Consider the following 19,155-nt stretch of genomic DNA (forward strand, 5'->3'; position numbering starts at 1 on the left):
CTGCATAGTTTTTTTAGCACATCCAGCATTTTGCTCATTGTGTCTTCTGTCCAGCTTTTTTAGCACTATGGAACTAGCTGAAGGTGGTGAAGAGCCCTTCATGTGCATTATTTGGACCTTTCTAAAAAAATGCCAACAGCACCCTTCTTGACCTTTTCTTTCTCACAAAAATGTGTTTAATGACTTAAAAGCAATCTGAATGTCCTATTGATTGGTATGTCCCTTAGTTTGGAAACTCAGAAAAGTTACTGCGTTTGTATGATACCTACACAATGCAGKAACCTTCCTGGATCAGTTTCTTTAGATATTCCCTGTTTCATTTGATCATTTTGGTACAGTTTATTTTATATGAAAATTTCACAGAATAAGAATTMGGAGGAATTGGAGTAAAAACCATCACTGAAAATTTAATGAGGTGAAGTACTGTTGATTTCTATTTTGCTCATGCCTTTGCAGCACAGTTGCAACCACCYCATCATTTTCTGGAATTATTTTGTCCAGGAAAAGAGAAGTGTTGGATGTACTCCATTTTGTGGATGCATGATCATTGAAAGTACTCAAAGTCAGCATCAGTTCTGGCCCAACATTAGAAGTGTTCAAGGACAGGTTGGATGGGGCTTCGAGCAACCTGACCAAGTGAAAAATGTTCCTGTCCATGGCAAGGGAGTTGGACTAGATGATCTTYAAAAGTCCTTTCCAACCCAAATCATTCCATGTTTCTGTGATTTCATCATCCAAAACAAGAGCTGCAATATTCATATAATAATCATCATGACAATTCTTTGTGGCTGTGTTTTTTCCAAGCACAGACAAAAACAAGTTGAAGAGTAAAAAACAACATTCCAGCTACTAAAAAAAAAAAAAAAAAAAAAATCTGCTAAATGCCTTGAATTTCATGGACATTTATATTCCCTCTCCTCTGTATCTTTTATTTTTCCCAAGACAAGGGGACAAMTTTCTTTTGGTAACAGTGTCAATCTATTTCAAATTTGCYAGAGTTCTCAAACCACAGATTCTGAAAATATTCTCTATATTCTTCCCATCTAGGGGAAAAAGAAAAGCAGTACTKTTTCTGCAAAGCTCTAGTGTCTTACATGTAGTGCATTGCTATCCACATTGCTGTACTTTATCACTGATAAAAAGTTGTTTTGAAAAGTACTGAATAATATGGTTGCCTAGGCAGCGGGGACTGGACTGATTGACCTGGGAGGTCTTATTCAGTTCAATATCCTCCATTCCTATGAAAAGGGAATACTATTAATTGAGTGCTGATGTTTCATTGTTTGAGATTCAGAAGCGCTATTGGATCTGGATAAAGCAAGACAGCAAACATCTTATTGAAGCTTCCTGAATTATAAAAAATACTGTGGTAGTTCATATTGTTYCTTTAAAACGAGACCAGATGTTTATTGGGCTGAATATCCTAGGGGAAAAAATGAAATGACCCTTGGGAAAATGTGGCAAACTGAAATAAACTGCTGACTTTCTATTTCCCACTATTTAGGAGGAGTTAATTAATTTATKTTATATTGAGCATCGCAAGCTCAAAAAGTGGGCTACACATGCATAGTAATAAATCCGTGAAATTTGTTAAGATACTCATTTTCAAGTAGATATGTGTTTTCCTTATAGACGGGAAGGGTGAGAAATCAGGCAGGATAAACTGAAAACTCATCTACATTAGAGCCATACAAACAGACATACCAGTATTTTGCYTATTTAAAAAGTGTAGGCAGAAGACACGAGAAATATTTATTAYGTGTTTCAAGAGCAACATCCTTTTTTGTTGTAATTGCAACTTCCTTTACAGCTAATTAACCAAATCCCAGCTTTTCAGACTTGCATAGTGTGAATGCAAGTTTTTATCACTCATTTGCATTCAGAAGAATGGTAAAATATTAATACAGCCAAACAAAGCCTTTCTTTTTTAACAAAATAATGTAGATCACATTTACAGAGTAAAGTAACCTACTCAATAGTTGCTCTAAAGAGATGAGAAGATCATTGCTGATAATCAAAATAATAGTGAGCCCTTTCACTGATGCAGCAATAAGAAAATCAATGAAGTAAACTGCTGAAAAAATTAAACAGGGTAGCGGTGAAAAATATTGAACAATAATTTCTCGTGTCCTCTCATCAATACTGAGATCATGCAAACATGTTGTCTGCAGTCTTACTCTTTACAAAATTAAAAATTGGAGTTACTCTATGAAAATTATTTGAGGTCTAGTGAAACTTAATCACAGAATGAGGTTTTGAACTCCATTAATTCATCTTATCAATAGCGAGATATTACTACTTTAGATAATCAGTATGAGTATATTTAATGGAAGTTTCACATTCCYGAGGGACTCATTATACTCTTCTCATACGGTCTCTCTTGTTCATATGACGGTGTAGAACAAGTCAGAATTATTTAGATTGCCAGATTTATCAGTTCAGTGTTCTCTGAACATCAGCTTGAATATCATATTTAWTTTTTGGTACAACTGAAATCTAGATTCATCTTAAAGCCTTCCCTTTTAAAGTGCAATGACATCGAAGAGAAGTATTCTACTGATGTGTTTTATACAATTTAACAAAGGAATATCTGGAGTTCTGGTCTCTACACCAGGGACTGTTTATGTATTTTATAATGTAGAGCGTCCCTGGATAAAAACAGAAATAAAGGGGCTCTCTTTATATCTTTTGTTTCAGCCTTTCTCTCTGATTTTACAGCTCCAGCTTTTCCAGGTTAACAGCAGTCCAGCTTCAACAAGAATGGCAAAGTGCCCTCATAACACCTTTTAATGTGTGGGAGGAAAAGGCTGATGYGTGAGAGCTGGGGTAAAAGAGCCCTCCAGGCTAGAGGAGGTTTTCCACTTCCTAAGTGAGTGCTCTTCTAATCACAAAACCATCAYGTATCCTTAAATATGGATGTTTCTCAGACACTTTTATTGTCATCGATGATGTTTAACAGAACTGTGATTTGGCTCATAACAATCTTCAATATCTAATTTGCTTCACTGTTTCTTGTTACATTTAAAGACATTCCTTGTGGCACATAAAGGAAGGCAGCAGCTGACAGGAAAGCTTTGAACTCTCATTGATTTTAAGCAAAAGCCTAAATAATTAACCCAAACCCAGATAAATGGTTCCTTGTAYGCAGCTATACTGTGCTGAATTGTATCCCTAAGAATAATTAGKTTGTTTTAGGATTGYTTTGCTCAAATTATGAARCATCTTTGTCTCACAAYAACACAACAAGAAAAAAGTCACAAYATATATTTGAAATAAGATTGGCTGAACTGAATCTACACACAGACCCCCATCTGAAAGGTGGTCTTAAAGTCTGCAAATTTCTAAGCTCAGGAGCAAGAGATTTCAAAACCATCCAGATGCTGAAGACACTGCAGAGTGTACCAACAATGTTACTGGCCAAATATGGAGTCTGGGTTACTTCAGTCATGTTTGTCTCCAACATCGACAGCAATCTGATCTCAGATATCAAAATTTTTCTCCCTTYTAAAAAAATTTTGTGGATAGTTCAAACCACATCCTGGAAGAGGAAGGTCAATGAGACAGAGACAATTCCCAGATTTGGTTAATTCACAAACAAATTGTAACATCTGGAGGATCCAGGACAAATCCAGACTTCAATTACAACAACTGTGAAGTTGTTAATGTCTGACAACATTCTAGGATTTTTTAAAAAACATGTTAAGCTTTGAAAGAGAAAATAGAAACATCAGTGCTCCACTGCCATTTACATACACAAGCTTCACACCATGTCCAGAACACAACTTTCACCACAGAACTTAGTAAGTTAGAAAGGAAAAATATTACAGCTGATAAAACGATTANGAACACAACTTTCACCACAGAACTTAGTAAGTTAAAAAAAAAAAATATTACAGCAAAAAAAAAAAAAAAAAAAAAAAAAAAAAAAAAAAAAAACAAAAAAAAACCAACCAAACAAACAAACAAAAAAAAAATCTATCAAGCTAGTCCTGGAAAAGGAAACATTCATTCATGTCCTGGTGACACTGTTTTAGGAAAAAACATTTGCCTTTTCTTTCATATCCTTGCAGCTAATTTTAATTTATGGTAATWAGAGGAAATTTTCCAAAATCCAACTTCTGCAGAGACACTTCATGACTGAYATTAGATTAAGATATCCTTGAACAAAAACAAACACTTAATGAGGTTCAAGTCTAACAAAACCAGTCTAAAATAATCATAAGAGTTTCAGATTCTGTGASAGTAGATTCTGAATCACTAGTAAAGAAAAAAAGTCTGATTTACTAAAATGTTGTTCTCCACAGACTGTTCCGTGCTTCACTTCTTTTCTCATAATCTTGTGTTGCCAGGGGACTGACAGTGCAATAACTATAAATTTTGCCTAGAGGAGTGTTCCAAGGAATAAAGTCTTGAATACTTATTGTTCTTACTGGTTTGGATTTTTTACAAAGTATTTYCTAACAACACCAGATAATGCAATGTGGGTAGACCACATTTTGGTCAAATGTAAATGCCCATGGCGTGTACATCTACATCCCAGCTAAACCCTCACCTCTCTGGAAAGAGATGATGGACTTTTGGGGCACAGTTCACACTGTCTCAAAGCAGAAATTTGAAACAGATTAGCTGTATGTCTAGGAGTACTGCTTTCCTCTTTTGAAAAGTCTAAGGTTGAACAACTTGAAAACAGAGATGAACATTTTAGAGCTCTAAAATTAGATAAGATGAAACCTATCCCTGGCACCTAATTTCTGCAGGCTATACAAATCTCTCCATTATATGTTTTATATTCACATTAACAGTTGCTATGTAATTACTGTGGTTATACTATTATTAAAACTACAGCATGAAACTGGCATAACAAAGCACCCTGTACCCAAATAATTCCTGTTTCCCAACCTTCATGTTTCAGCTAAACAAGAAATGATGCCTCTGGTTACYTATGATTTTTCTGAGCAAGGATATACTGATAAATTAGTCATTTTTGCAAAGAAGTAAATCTCATAATTAATTAGCATCTTTGGGAGTTTGAACTTTCCTTTGTGGATTTTTGCCAAAATAAAAATTCTCTGCATGAGCCATTGACTGAGCTTCATGGGTGTATCTTAGTACACCACCCTAGGATAAATACTGGAATTCTTCAGGAGGGACAGAAWTTCAGGTGTGCTTCAACTTTCATCACACCTATTTTGACTAAATGATTTATATCATAGTTTTAAATCCCATTTCCAATTCCCAAACCCTTATCATCTGCTGTACAGAGAGAGGTATATCATTAAATTTTCCCTGGCTTACATTTTTTTTCTTGGTTTTGGTTTTTGTTTGTTTTGGTTTAGTTTTGGTTTAGTTTGTTTTTGGGTTTTTGTTTTGCTTTTTTTTTATCTAAGGAACAGTATTTAAATTTAGGTTATGCTGTTACTCATTGTGTGCTTTATTGTACTGAGCATCACAATATTCAAGATTTTTTCTGAAATCTCACTCTTCATCATCTGCACCAGGATCAAAAAAACTGCCACTTCCTTCTCTTTATTTTTTTTTTGTCAGATATTGTGATATTAAACATAATGAAGGCTGTTAAGTGGTATGCCCAAACTGATGCTTTAGAAAATATAAAGCTGACTAGAAATAGATGCAAGCATGACACAGATGCGGGCTGGGAGGTTACTCAGGGTGACGAGTCCGAAACCTAGCCAAGAGGGAATGATTCCTGTGGTGTTTCTGAACGATAATAAACAATCCTTTTTAATTGTGTTGCTCAGAGYGTCACTTTAACTCTGACATTRCACCCTGCTTTATGCCTGGGCCATKCAGTTTTCACCCTTGAGGCACAGACAATGGGCTGCAGCCTGTAACAGAGCAAGACAGTTTTTTCTCGTTGTTTGCAACAGCATCGTTCTGTGAATAAAGGTGGGATCTAATTCATCTTGACAGTGCATTGCCAAACATGTCAAGCAATATTTCCAAAATCTGTAATGACATTGGGTTTGTTCCTAAACAGGCATTTGCTACATATCAAATTTTAGATTCATGAATACACCTATGCTGATATTTACTCGACTGTTGTCACAACAGAATCTCTTATATCAAYACTAATACCTGAGTTTATGTGTAATTTGCTGCACTTCATGGTTSTGAAACACAAGATTTTGAAGTAAAAATGATAGATAATGCATCCTTCTTTTTCTCGTGCTGTYCTTTTGAAGAATGCTTTCCTCTCTGCCCTTTCAACCCTACACATCTTGAACTACACTGCAGGAGAGGCAGTGTCATTTCTTTCTTAAGCATTTTCTGAGATGCTTACACACAAAAGCTGTTATATCAAATCAAGCATCCAAAAATACTGCAAGAAATGAATGTAAATATGTKACATCAGTCAGCCCAGGATAAAAGRTAAATAAATAAGAYTCCATTTCTTTATTTGCTACAGTCTTCATYGTGAGTTTAGGACAATTCATGAAAATTTGGGGTTAAAGTTTATAACAGGTCGACAGCAATGGCTAGGTGTTTAATGTTAACTTAGTATATAGGAAGAGAAGGTAACCTTTAATTTCTTTCTGTTGTTTTTAAGTTTGTCACAGAACCATCCCAGTAAAAGCCAGTGATATCTGAGTTATCTTGCCTTTGGGACAAACTTTGCATGTGCCTATAGAGAATTGGCACATTTGTGATGAATGGCTTTTCCACAAGCCTGAGCTCACAATGTATTGATGCTTCATGTGTTGCCTGTAAAATCAGTACAGTGACATTTCCCAATTCATCAGGGCATTATGGGTATAAAACCATACAAGATTGTGATCCACACTTAACAGCATGGATGTGAAGTGCTCAAAATGAAAAATACAAGTGAAGGTACAGGCATGGTAATGGTGAACTGAGATGGATACCTTCTTCTATCAGCAAATAAAAAGAAGTCTCCAGAGGYAAATATTCTCTGCTACTCTCTGCTGTAAAGAGCAGAAAGTAGAATTTTTAATTCATGGGTGCTTTTTTTCTTCCTCCAACAGCAATCAAATTACACTCTAAGAGGTCTTTAGAGGATATACCAGCAGAGAAGTATCAGCCAGCAGAGTGGAGGGAAATGAGAAAACAACAAAAAAAAAAAAAAAAAAAAAAAAAAAAAAAAAAAAAAAAAAAAAAAAAAAAAAAAAAAAAAAAAAAAAAAAAAAGAAAAGAAAAGAAAATAGGAAAGAAAACAAGAAGGGAGAACTGTACTTGTGGGACATACTTAACAGACACTCCTCAATCATGCTTTCCACTGAAAACTTTGTAACAACAGCAACAAAGATGACCTTGTAGTATGATGTTCTTTTCCGATTTTGCAGAGCACAGGAGGAAGAGTGAGTGGCCCCTAAGAAGAGAAGAAATAAGCCCAAGAGAGCAGGAGTCATTGTAGTTGGTAGAAATGATAGAAGCTTCTGGCTGGGACTATCAACGTTTCAGCTCATGGCCTGAGAGGATCCCGCCTTTGTATTCCCATATGAACACAGGTGTTACCTGTTGGTGGTACCTGGGAGCAGACCATGATGGGAAGAAAATAGAAATGTTTGGGCATAGTCAGAGGAAGACTGGGAACTGACTTAAAGATTGGTACCAAGCAAACAGCATGAGCTGGAGGGATTTATTAGCTAGTCATTTCTGTAGGCAATAGCTGTGTTTTACAGAGTTCCAGCAAAATTATCCTGACTCACAACACATTCCCTCCTTGTTTTGAGTGCAACCTGATTACCAAAAATCAAAGAGCTTTTCCACTTAAATTGTGTCTTCAGGATAGATGTAGTTTTTACATAGGCCTGGATAGTGCCTCAGGCTGATGCTTTATGCTAATTGGTAATAACTAATTTGATATATACTATATGTGGAAAATGACTGATTATTGCAGTAACATACCAGTGTTAAGATGGTCTGTACAGTAATTTTWAATTCATATTTACTTCTCAGCTTTATGATGCATTTTTTTGGTCCTTACTCTGTATTTYCCTCTCTCCTTCCTCCTTCTGGGTTTTTTTCTCCCTCCTCATACATGATGCAACAAGCCTCTAGCATGCAGAGGGTCTATAGATGTTTTCTGGCTTTCACAGATGGTGTTTGTGTGCTAACTTTATTGCTGCCACCTTTCTTTCCTACCAGAAATTTCAAAGCATACACTMATCTCACAGGGAAATATGGTAGAAATATCCACATTTCGGTAAAAATCAGSTGTGTACTGAGTTACCTGTGGTTGCCAGATACCACTGATAGGGCAGTTCTACATGCATATCATATTTCTCTATTTGGCATCTCTCTCCTTTTTGACATCCAATCCCAGCCAGTGCTGCAGTGATATGTCAGAAGACAGCAAGTGTGGGAATAATCTTCCAAAAAGCAGATTTTTAGTGCATAGTGTAAAAGACAAAAATTGAATCAAGTAAAGTTTTTGAGAAATCATGAAATTTGAGATCTGAAAGTTGTGTTACTAAAATAACTGGGCTTCATCTCCTTGCCATCAGAAATGAGATCTGCTTTGAAGTGATAATGACTTTTGCTCTGTCTGTGAGCACAACAGATATATTTTGGGCCTGCAACACAGCCCAAGCYGTGATAAATGACCTTGTGCAGCACATCTGCAAAGGCTGGCTCACATGAGAACTTAGCAGAACTTGGCACGATGTTGACAGCATGTCATAACCTGAGTTTCACTCAGCTGGAGAGGAAGAGAAGCACCTTGTGCTGGCAGCATCCATCTTCTAGTGCAATCTATGCTCTTTTGAAAACTTTGTGTGTGTGTCTTTGTCTCTGGCAAGGCTTGATTCTTCTTGGARCTGCATGGAAAACTCAGCCAACCGGCTCTTCTTTCCTTTATCCTTTCACTTCTGGAAGTATAATGGTGCCACCCCAAAGCTGAAACAGGGTAATAAAGAAATCAGAGCTCACAGGCAAAGGACAGATAATTACAGGTACCCAAAAATCAAGCATTGGCCATAGACATCTGCAGTCAGGTAAATCATAACCATTAGATTCATATTGCAGGATGGAAAAATGCTTTTTACTTCAACTATTCTAAAAACAGTATTTGAAATATTTGTCTAAGAAACAAATTAAATGAAAGTGAGAAATACAAATGCTAAATTGGAGCTATATACTCTGTCCATTTTATTTCAGATGTTAAATGTACCCTTGAGATGCTGTGCATCAGCAATTTCCAGCTTTGGTTAATTGGGCATATTAATAATTGATCCCTCAGGCAAAAACAATGGCTATTTAGAGTTTACTAATGTATCAATCTTGTGCCMATAAATATAATATTTGCTTGTATCTACAGAACTGTATTTTTATACAAAAAATCTTTTTTGGTTAAACATAAAATACAAATCAAAACCAAAGAAGGATAATGGAAATGGGAGATATGCTAGGATGTAACTCCATCAGTGTTGAAAGAGAACAGAACACCACTGCGATAATGCAGAAATTATTAGTGCCACCTATTGGCAGGCAATGCAAACTTTRTAAGCTCTAAAGCAGAAAAATAGTGCAAAAATGAAATGCTAATTGGTTTCCAAAAGTGAAACTGCCTTTCAAAAAAAATTTGTGGCTTTCTTTTTTTTCCCCTCCTGGCATTCTTGTATGTTTTATCTTCCTCCATGCAATTTGAAAAATATTTATAGGAGCAGSAACTTTTTGGTAATGAAGATGGAAGTGAAAAACAAATTTCAAATTATGAATGCTACTAATTAAAGTGAGAAGTCTCATTCTAAAGATTCCCACTTTATTCTAAAGATTTTTGCTTGTTCATTCAAGAAGGAAAATGAACAAYATTATTCACATATCTAGCCAAATAKTATGGGGTAGAGAAKACTAAAAATAACCTATTCATAGTCTTTTTGAGAATTACACTGTTCATTATCAAAACCCACTGAAATATTAATCTTTTCAGTACTTTTCAAAAATGCTCAAATTTTTATAGCTTTCCTCAATTTATTTTTATTGTGGGCTATGACAGKTTTTGAAGAGAAATTTTAAAACAAGCCAAATTTATAATGAAAGATATGAAAGAGATGAGAGTAACTAAAATTTTACAGGAAACACAATATGGTTTTGTGACCCTGTGCATTTAATACAGCCAAAGGATGAGCATACTCATTTCTAGGCTTAATATATACAAGGAGATATTGCTTTGAACTCAAGATACATATGTGAACATGGGTACCAATGTCACACACCTGGTAAGGTCAACCAATTTGCTGAATCATATGATTCTTCCTACAGATTTATTAAGCACTATGTCAATTCCTTCTTCCCAGTATTGAAGGAAAATAAAAGAGCCCAAAGTGTGCATTACTTCAAAGAGTCATTCCAATTTGACAGTGAACAATTGGTAAGTGACTTACAGTGATAAGTCTTTTAGTAAAGTGATTCAAGTCTTTTTGTGCCCATTTTCTATAGTTTTGTTTGGAACAGATTTCCTTGGCTTAATTATGAGAATGTTACAAGGCAGTGTTAAAAGCTATGTGTGACATCTGCTGCTTCTTTACAATCCATAGTTGCTTTCTCACAGAAGGAAATTAGATTATTCTGATACAATTTTGTCTTGACAAACTCATGTGTACAGTGAGTAATTTCCTTGGGGGAGTTTTTAGACACTTGCAAATAGTTTGATTATTTGTTCTAGCATTCTTTCAGGAACTGAAGTCTATCTAATTTCCTAAAATTGTTTCACATTCATTTCAAAGATCACTATTGCATTCATTCTTGATCATCACCCATTGTCCTTGATTTTTTAGAGCTGTTCCTATCATCTTTGATATTTCATCAGTTTATTCCTCAAGCATCACAGCACGACAGCTAACAGAAAATATCTAATTTARTAATAGGTATTTAACCTATTCCTTCCCACTTAGAGCCTTGGTCTTAAATTGTTTCCATTGCTACTTATCATTGTAATATTAGACTGCCCCTCACACTTTTAAATAAGAATGATTCAGAAAAAGTATTAAAAATGTGTCAGTATCACCTCATGAGGGTGTTTTAATTTTTTTTTTTAGTTTGTGCTATATTTTCATATGATGAAAGAATGATTTTCATTATCATTGTGGCCTTTGAGATTGAAGTCTATTGTGTGCCTTGGTAACGTTTGATTCTGCATCATCTCATATATGCAATGCTTCCCTTAGGAAGTGATCCAGCTTTGCCTTTTCAGATGCTTCCTGAAAAGGTCAAAATTTAGCACTATTTCTCATAATTTAGCAAATCTTACACTTCCTTTTCTGGGTTAGTTTGGATTTACACTCTTAATATTGCTCCATTAACTCCTAGATTTCTTGAATTACAGTGTTATCTTACAAGACAACTCTTGTTTACCAAAGCCTACTCTCTTGAAATCTGATGCTTTAATTTTGCTGTTCGTCCTTTTCCTTTCACATGTCTCATGAACTATTGCATGGCTTTTCTCACTCACTCGTGCCTTTTACCCTGATGTTCTTGACCAGCTCTTCCCTAGTCATTACAACCAGGAATGAAATCTCACTTTCAGTTGAGCTGTTTGCCATCCACRTTCGTGACTCTCACCAGGTCATTGCAAGGACTTTGTTGGCAGTTCACATCTTTTCTCAAAGGAAGTGCACAAAGTTAAAATGTCTCACTATCCTTAAATCGTGACATCAGTATAATTTTGCCATTTGATCACCAGAAATCTCAATTGCTTGAACATTTATGTTGGTAGTCTGTTGTTTATCTGTCTGTTTTGAAAATGCTCTTTAAAAAAAAAAAAAATCAAAAATTATTTTAAAGAGTCATATAAGTAAGGCAAAAAGAAAGCAACCTATGAGATAGAATAACACTGACAATAACCCACAGTAATTAGACTAGGCCCAGCCAGAACTAGGGTAACTCACTGAGAGCATCAAAGATAGACAAATCTTTCTAGACTCTGATTATGAGTCAGAAACATTTGCCAAAACACTCTTGCTGAGTTCTGCTCATTTTAGGTAGTATTTTTCAGTTTGYTGCAGTAGAAGTTGAGTTACTTACCTGGTTATTTGTAAGAAGATTATCTTTTTGCTCTTAAAATCACCTTTTCCTAAGTACAAAAAAAAATAAAAAATGTAGGTATTCCCAGAAAATAAAAAAGGACTCTCACAGAATGATTCTTGGTTTAATGTATATAAGTAAATATAACAAATAAGTTAAAAATCAATCAGATCTCTTCTCTGGTTATGTTTGTGAGATAGATATAGATTTCCATTTAATCAAAATTAATTCCTTACCTTTTAGTTGTTCTTCAGCTTAATAACTGTCTTGAAAAGGTTTTTTTCCTGCTGTCTGAAATCAGAGGGAATTTTGCTTCTAACTTCAATGGAGAAAGATTTCACCTGAAGCAGTTCAGCCTAATGATTTCTTAATAAAATACTGGAGATTAGTTTGAGCYTTATTACGTCAGACAACTGCATTCACGTCTCTCTGTTCCAAGGATATTCTATTTATAAGGCAGATACTACTGAAAGGCTGCTGATTACCAAGGTGATGGAATCTATGCTAGAGCTGATCCTTTCTTTTAAAGTATTTACGACTGGTGTTCCATAGACTGTGGTTTGTGAGGGACAATTTTCAGCTGCACCTCTTCCACTGCTGCTGGCAGATGTAAAGTAMGGGACTGAAGTCCAGCAATCAGCTAATTGAGCCTCTGGCTCAGTGCTTGCCACAATCTCCCTTTTTCACTCTGATTTTCACAGTATCACCGATTCTTTATTCTTTCCCTTCAGTACAGCAATCTTGTATTGCACTCACACGAACACTATAAACTACAGAATGCAGGTCCTTTACTTCTTTGTTTTCTCTTTCGGCATTTCAGTAGAAAAGGGGACCCTTAGGTGCCGTTGAGTAGTAGCATTATTTTGTTAGGAAACTAACAGCCAGCCCAGGGGAACTTTTCAGAAGTCATTGCAATGTCATATGGCTCCCCAGTGRCACTGGACCGCATCACTTGCTTCACACACAGCCGTGTGATGCTACTGAATCTGAGAAACAGCCGTAAACACYGCAGCTATGGTGACCATTATCTTTTTCCTAAGGGATTTCACTGGATTTCACTCTGCCTTGAGAATCTCCMGAGTGATAGCATACCAGCACTGCAGTACACCAGATAATGATCTGAGGCACAGAGGTAGACAGGTGGGATGGGGGTSGATAAAAATAATTCTCAAATGCTTTTTTGTGACATGGCATTTTRTTTGGGTTGATAGAAGCACAGTTCTCTGTGCTCATCTGATTAGTGCAAACAAAACAGTCTTTTCCTTTGATAAAAATGTAGAAAAGTCCCCTGGCAAGTGGAACTCCACTGTGTCAGGAAAAAACACAACACCTCAAGATTCAGCATCTTGAAAATAAAAAGTATCACCCTACTGTCTTTGCCTCTCTTATGATTTCAGCTCTCTTTAAGACACAATATAAAAAAAATCATTTTATTGATTCCAAAACTGGTAATGCTTTTGAATACTACAAGCTAAAGAAAATGCTACTGCTCCTGACTTTTTTCATATAAACTTTCCTTTCACGTCCTGTGCAGGATGGTTTCACACAGGAGACTGGATTTGAACTGACCTGGTGTGGAAGATCATACATTTTTATGTTGCTGCCAAGTTATTGACCAAAATATTGAATTTTGTTCTGCATGACATGTGCTATGAGGCAGCCTYAGTGTGATTTTTTTAAAAGATAACTCCGTCGGGTAAACATTTTTGCTGAAAACCTTAAGCAGTTTGCTGAAAATATTGTAGATTAAAGTATTATCAGGATTTTCATAGACTACTGCAGTGAAGTGTCATTTCATTTTTGGGGGATGACGTATTAATGAATTAATCAGAAAATATGTTAAAGCAATAGCCATAGCAAACCCAACTCTCTCCCACTTTAGTACAYATTGCTCTTTCTAAATGCTGAAATAACTTCTGCTTACATCTACAGAAGAAATCTCTAAGACCACTCAATAAACTGTTAGTTTTGCCTTAATGCCTTAACATTAAGACTGAATCTGTGATTTTATTTTAGAATATATTTTTCAGGTGGATAAATTCCTTTATTATTACAACACACAAAACACTCTTGAGAATGCAAATCCATGTATCTGTTTCTGCTGCCTGAACAAGAAAAAAATCCCACATAGTTATCTTCCCGAACATTATGTCTGTGGTGGTGATGTAAATACTATTTATGAGCTGAAGTGTTTGCATGACAGTTTTGTTATGGCTAAATGCATAACACACATAATGTGCTTATTACTCACAGCAATAAAATATAAGTTTCATAAAAAGCCACTTATCCTAGGAACTTCATTTTGCTAGCAATCAAAATACTTGTCGTGATCAATATATTTATGAAAAGAAATTATTCAGGAAAACTAAGGATAAGATTGACTTCCTGACACAGAGAGATACGGTGGTATGCAGACAAGTAGCAAATCACAAAAGTCTCATAAAAGATGACTCAAGGGGTTCTYTGGAAGCTTTTCTCTGTTTAACAGAGAAATAACATACTAAACCAGCTTCAGGAGAGAAGGTCAGGTCCAGTATAGAATACCTGAATCAGTGCAGGTTACAAGTAAATCAAGCTGCTCCCTCAGTTCCRGGAATGCTCTCAAAACCTAAAGAAGTTGTATTGCTTAAAGGACCATTGTGTTATTAATTGAATTCCTCAGTGTGTTGAGAGTGGTGTAGTGCAGCTGTAGCACAGCGTCCCCTCAAAGCTCCCTCTAAAGAGGGTTCTGTTGARGGTTTTGTATTTATTTTCTAAGGAAGAACTAGATGGGGATTGCTGGAAAGACATTCTTCATTTTAACCCTGGGCCACAGAAGAGTCTGCTAGCACAGACTCCTGCGTGATGGAGGTCCAAGGGGAGCTTTGAGAAACCAGTGGTGAACGATGGTTCAGATCGGCAGCAGCTCACAGAGTGCAGAGCTGCACAGAGCTGGCACTGAGCTGCTGCAGCGCTCGCCATCCCCATAGGAACCGAGTTTACAGCAGATTAGCTCCAGCCTTGCACAGCTACACAGCACCACAGCACTGGTGTCTGAAGATAAGCTCGCAGTTGGGAATCTTCCCTGGTAGCAAATCCAGGAGACGTCACCAATGGGATGGTGATAAAGGTGTAATATTCATGAATATCAACAAAAGCCTGATCTTTGTTTTCTTGCCAATTGTCTGACACARGACAGAGCTGTGAAAAGCTAATCAGAGAACTACTCAAGAAATTGGAATTTCACTCATGGACACTTATGTGAGGAAACAGAAAAACCTTTTAAGTCTTCCCTGGTGGATACTTCATACCATTAATTCTGMAACAAATGACTTCTTCACATCCCTTGACTACCTTTGAGCTTAACTGTGTTAAAACAGTAGAGTGCTAAAATCGTTCTTTGGAGATKAAGTAGCCTGGCCATGCTTTGAAGTGAAATAAACATGTAATAGCAAAAGTGCTGCTTACCAACGTGAAACAAATTAGTTTTAAAAGATAAAATGTTGCTTCCTCCTTTCTTGTTTTTAAATGTCCCATTTCCCAAGARCCCACAAGAGAGGAAATAGAGAAGTGGTCTATTTTTCTATAATGTCTACCTCAAACAACCCAAAACCCCTGAAATTGAATTTTAGTGAAATCTTCCTCTCCTAAAGTAATATTATCTATAAATTAGATTATTTTGTACCAAAATACAATTYCAAAAGAAGAACAAATTGTTACTTCTTGAGTTTTCACTGGATGGACACTATCTGTAGTTAAGGGCATTGCTACTGTTGACTGATTATAAAAACCCACCAAAACAGGGAGAACAGAAAGAAGAAACCTTCGGAAGCCTTAGACCAGGAGTGTGCTTTACTTAAAACATACTGAGTGGAATAGAAGGGTAATTGTCAGATAGTACTATGTGGAAAATCTAGCTTTGGTCTGCAAGCTACAGACTCACATTCTTCTACAGCCTTGTCTTTATCTGCAGAAGGACTGGAGCTTCATGAGAACAGTTCCTCAGTGCTYTTCTRGTCCTCTGAAGATTAAGGAGAAACTGCTAGTATTTGTGGAGTATTTCATAGTCAATCGCATCTCTGGATTCACACATCAGTGACAAATCTTGGCAGAAATGAAGCATTTCTGAGTGAGTTCCTGTTCAGAAAAATTAGAAAATCATTTAAGGAAAAAAAATTAAGAAACATGTTTGTCTGGTTCATCAAAACTTGTCACTGTAATTGGTAAATTAAAAAGGAACAAAAATATGACCGAATTTAAAATAGAACAAATTATTATTCATTTAGAGATATTTGGAAATGTTAGTGAGATATATATCTAAATCCTGATATTTTTCCTGGCATATTTTCACAACTTATACTGTGGAGARTATTTTCCTGAACTGTTTTCAAACCAATACCGCCAAAAGCTCAGTTGAATGACAAATTTTAATTTCCACCTGATGACTGGTGCCTCACAAGAAATAAATCTATGCTGCTGGCGTATTTTAGAACAAAGTTTGCAGAAAGCAAGGATCAAATTGGGTGTATGAACAGTTCCCCAAGAATAACTCTGGGATGGAGGGTGCAATGGAAGCCCTGATAAGACACATGTAGGAGAGGAGCTTGCATTGCTGCTGCACACACTCGTTCTCTCTGCCTCACGAGAGTGCAGATCATTTCTAAACCCTGAAATRTTCATTTCAGAAACTCTGAAAAGCTTCAGTTACCTTCATAAGCTCTGAAGGCAGCATTTAGAAAAACACAGGAATCTGTCTATCTTTTAGTTCAGCTGACTCCCCAAAACAGGCTCTACACAACAGGAWGACATTCTTTCCTTCTGAACACTGGCATTTCACTTAGCAGACAAGGACAGAAGAGCACCTGGAAAGATCACAATCAAAGATCTGAAACAGTGCTCGGTCTGCRAGGGAGCAGCAGTAGACATTGGATGCTTAAGGAAGTTATATAAAAACAAAACAAATTTGAATGCTGTAAGTATCTGATAATTGCTGGTTTAAGGATTTTTTAAATCAGKCATGACTTCAGATATACAGCCCCTGAGGGATTTTTTTATTCTTCCYGTAAATTTGTCTGAATCCATTTCTACCTTTGTTCTTCATAATATCCTGTGGCAATGAGTTCCACATTTTAATTGCAATCGTGTTTAAAAAGTTCTTCACTTGTTTTAAACCTGCTGCTTGAAAAATATCACTTGACAACTTCTTGCTCTCTTTGAGAGCTAATGAATGATCATCACTCCTGATTTTATATACTTGTACCATATCACAATTTTCCAAATTGAAAGTCTTATTCTGTTTAATCTCCCTTAAAACTAGAGCTGCTCTGCACTGTTGCTCATCCTTGTCACATTYCTTCCTGCTTTTCTATTTCTGCCTAACCCTTTCCAGATGAGACCATTAGAATGCACTGTATTACTGAAAAACATAAATGTCCTAGTGATTTATGTGCTGCCTTAATGATGTTTTCTGTTTCATTTTACCTTCCTTCCCCAAGAACTTGTAATATCACATTTTGCCTTTCTGGGATAACTGGAAGTTAAGCTCTCTTCAAAGAACTATCGTAGTTAGTTCATGATCCCTTCAATCATATCTAATTTTGCAATTGTATTTGTATCTGCATAGATATGATTACTCTTGCCATTGAGCAGTATTTTGTRTTTCTTTGACCATCTCATTGCCAGTCAATTACTGACTGAGGCTGTCAATCCCAGGATTCCTCTGCACCTCTTTACAGGCATGCTCCCCAGGTTTTCTTACATGGCACAGAGGATTATTCCTTAATCCTGAAGACGCAATACCAGTTATGTGTAAGGTACAAACAAGCTGAAATGTGATATCCTAAAATTGCCTAGAAAACAGTGTCAGATGTAGGCATGGGCAAAGRGACAGCTGGCAATGGTAATAAACTGTTCAAATATTTTTGCCATTTCTTCCCACTTTTTTTCTCACCTTTCCCAGAAAATTCCAACAGGAAGCACAGTTCAGTTTCATTCCTCCATCCTTAGAACAGAAAACCTCTGTTTTATCTACCTTGACAAGGAGCCATTGATGCAAAATAGGTTCATGTAGCTACTGGTTCACCATCAGTGACTGGAACAGCCTTTRTTTTTCCAAAATCATTCACAATAAATCCTCTGAGAATGCAGCCTTGAGCTTTCAAGGAAGAGAGAAGGCAACTCAATATTAGCCTGCTCGTTTACCATGCCTCATAAATCAATGTTTTCTACTCTCTTAACTCCATTCCTTGCAAAACATTTAAGAGAGATCTAGCAGTAATCTGCAGTTACAGCGCAGAATAATCCTGATTGTTGGGGGAAAGAATTCRTGAGAAGCAGTTCCAGAGGTAACCTGAGGGGGAACAATCCTGTATTGACAAGCACAGCAGATGACCTCATTGTTTTCTATGCCAAATTTTTTATTGTCGTAGCATTTATGATTGGTTTTCAGTCTATCCCACAAACCCATTTTGCATCTGAAAGTCTAATCTGTTTGAACCATGATCATATGCTGGTTGATGCTGGGGGAAATTTCAAAATGTGTTTGTCTATATACTTCTCTGTGGTGAAGCACAATGCTGAGATATACAACATCTCATGAAAGCTTTGATTTTTCTCTTGGTGTATATGTGCRTSTGCATACATATATATGTATATATACACACAAAAATTATCTTATCTGATAATCTCTTATCCTGGTTTTGTGACCCTAATTATTTGAACTAATACTACTATTCCATTTTATCATGGGACTCACTCAGTATTGAATGGAAAGTTATTTTGACATAAAGTTTACAGCTCAGATGGCATTTATTTTACTCTTCCCAGAGGAATTATAAGTCTGTGGAAATAGAAGTTGTACTAAAAGGTTCTGAAGSTACAAGCAGAAAACATTCATTTAARATAAAAAGGCCAAGCAATTTGTATAAATTGAAAAATATGGGGATGGGGGAAAAGCATATGTAAAAGAGTTTACAAAATAGAAATTTGGTCTATATGTTTTCTTTATGATTGTCAATTATAAAGTAGCCCAGCTTCTGTACTTTCTCAAATAAAGACTTTTCAATCTGAACAATCTTCACCCTGAAGAAGACACTGTCTTGGTATGAGACCAAATACCACCCCACCAATAAAAGTTTTGCAATAAAGCAGATTCCTCCAATGAGTGGCCACCTT

The sequence above is a fragment of the Malurus melanocephalus genome, unplaced genomic scaffold (genome assembly GCF_030028575.1).
Source record: "Malurus melanocephalus ecotype Western Australia unplaced genomic scaffold, MMel_1.1 scaffold_172, whole genome shotgun sequence".
Lineage (NCBI taxonomy): Eukaryota > Metazoa > Chordata > Aves > Passeriformes > Maluridae > Malurus > Malurus melanocephalus.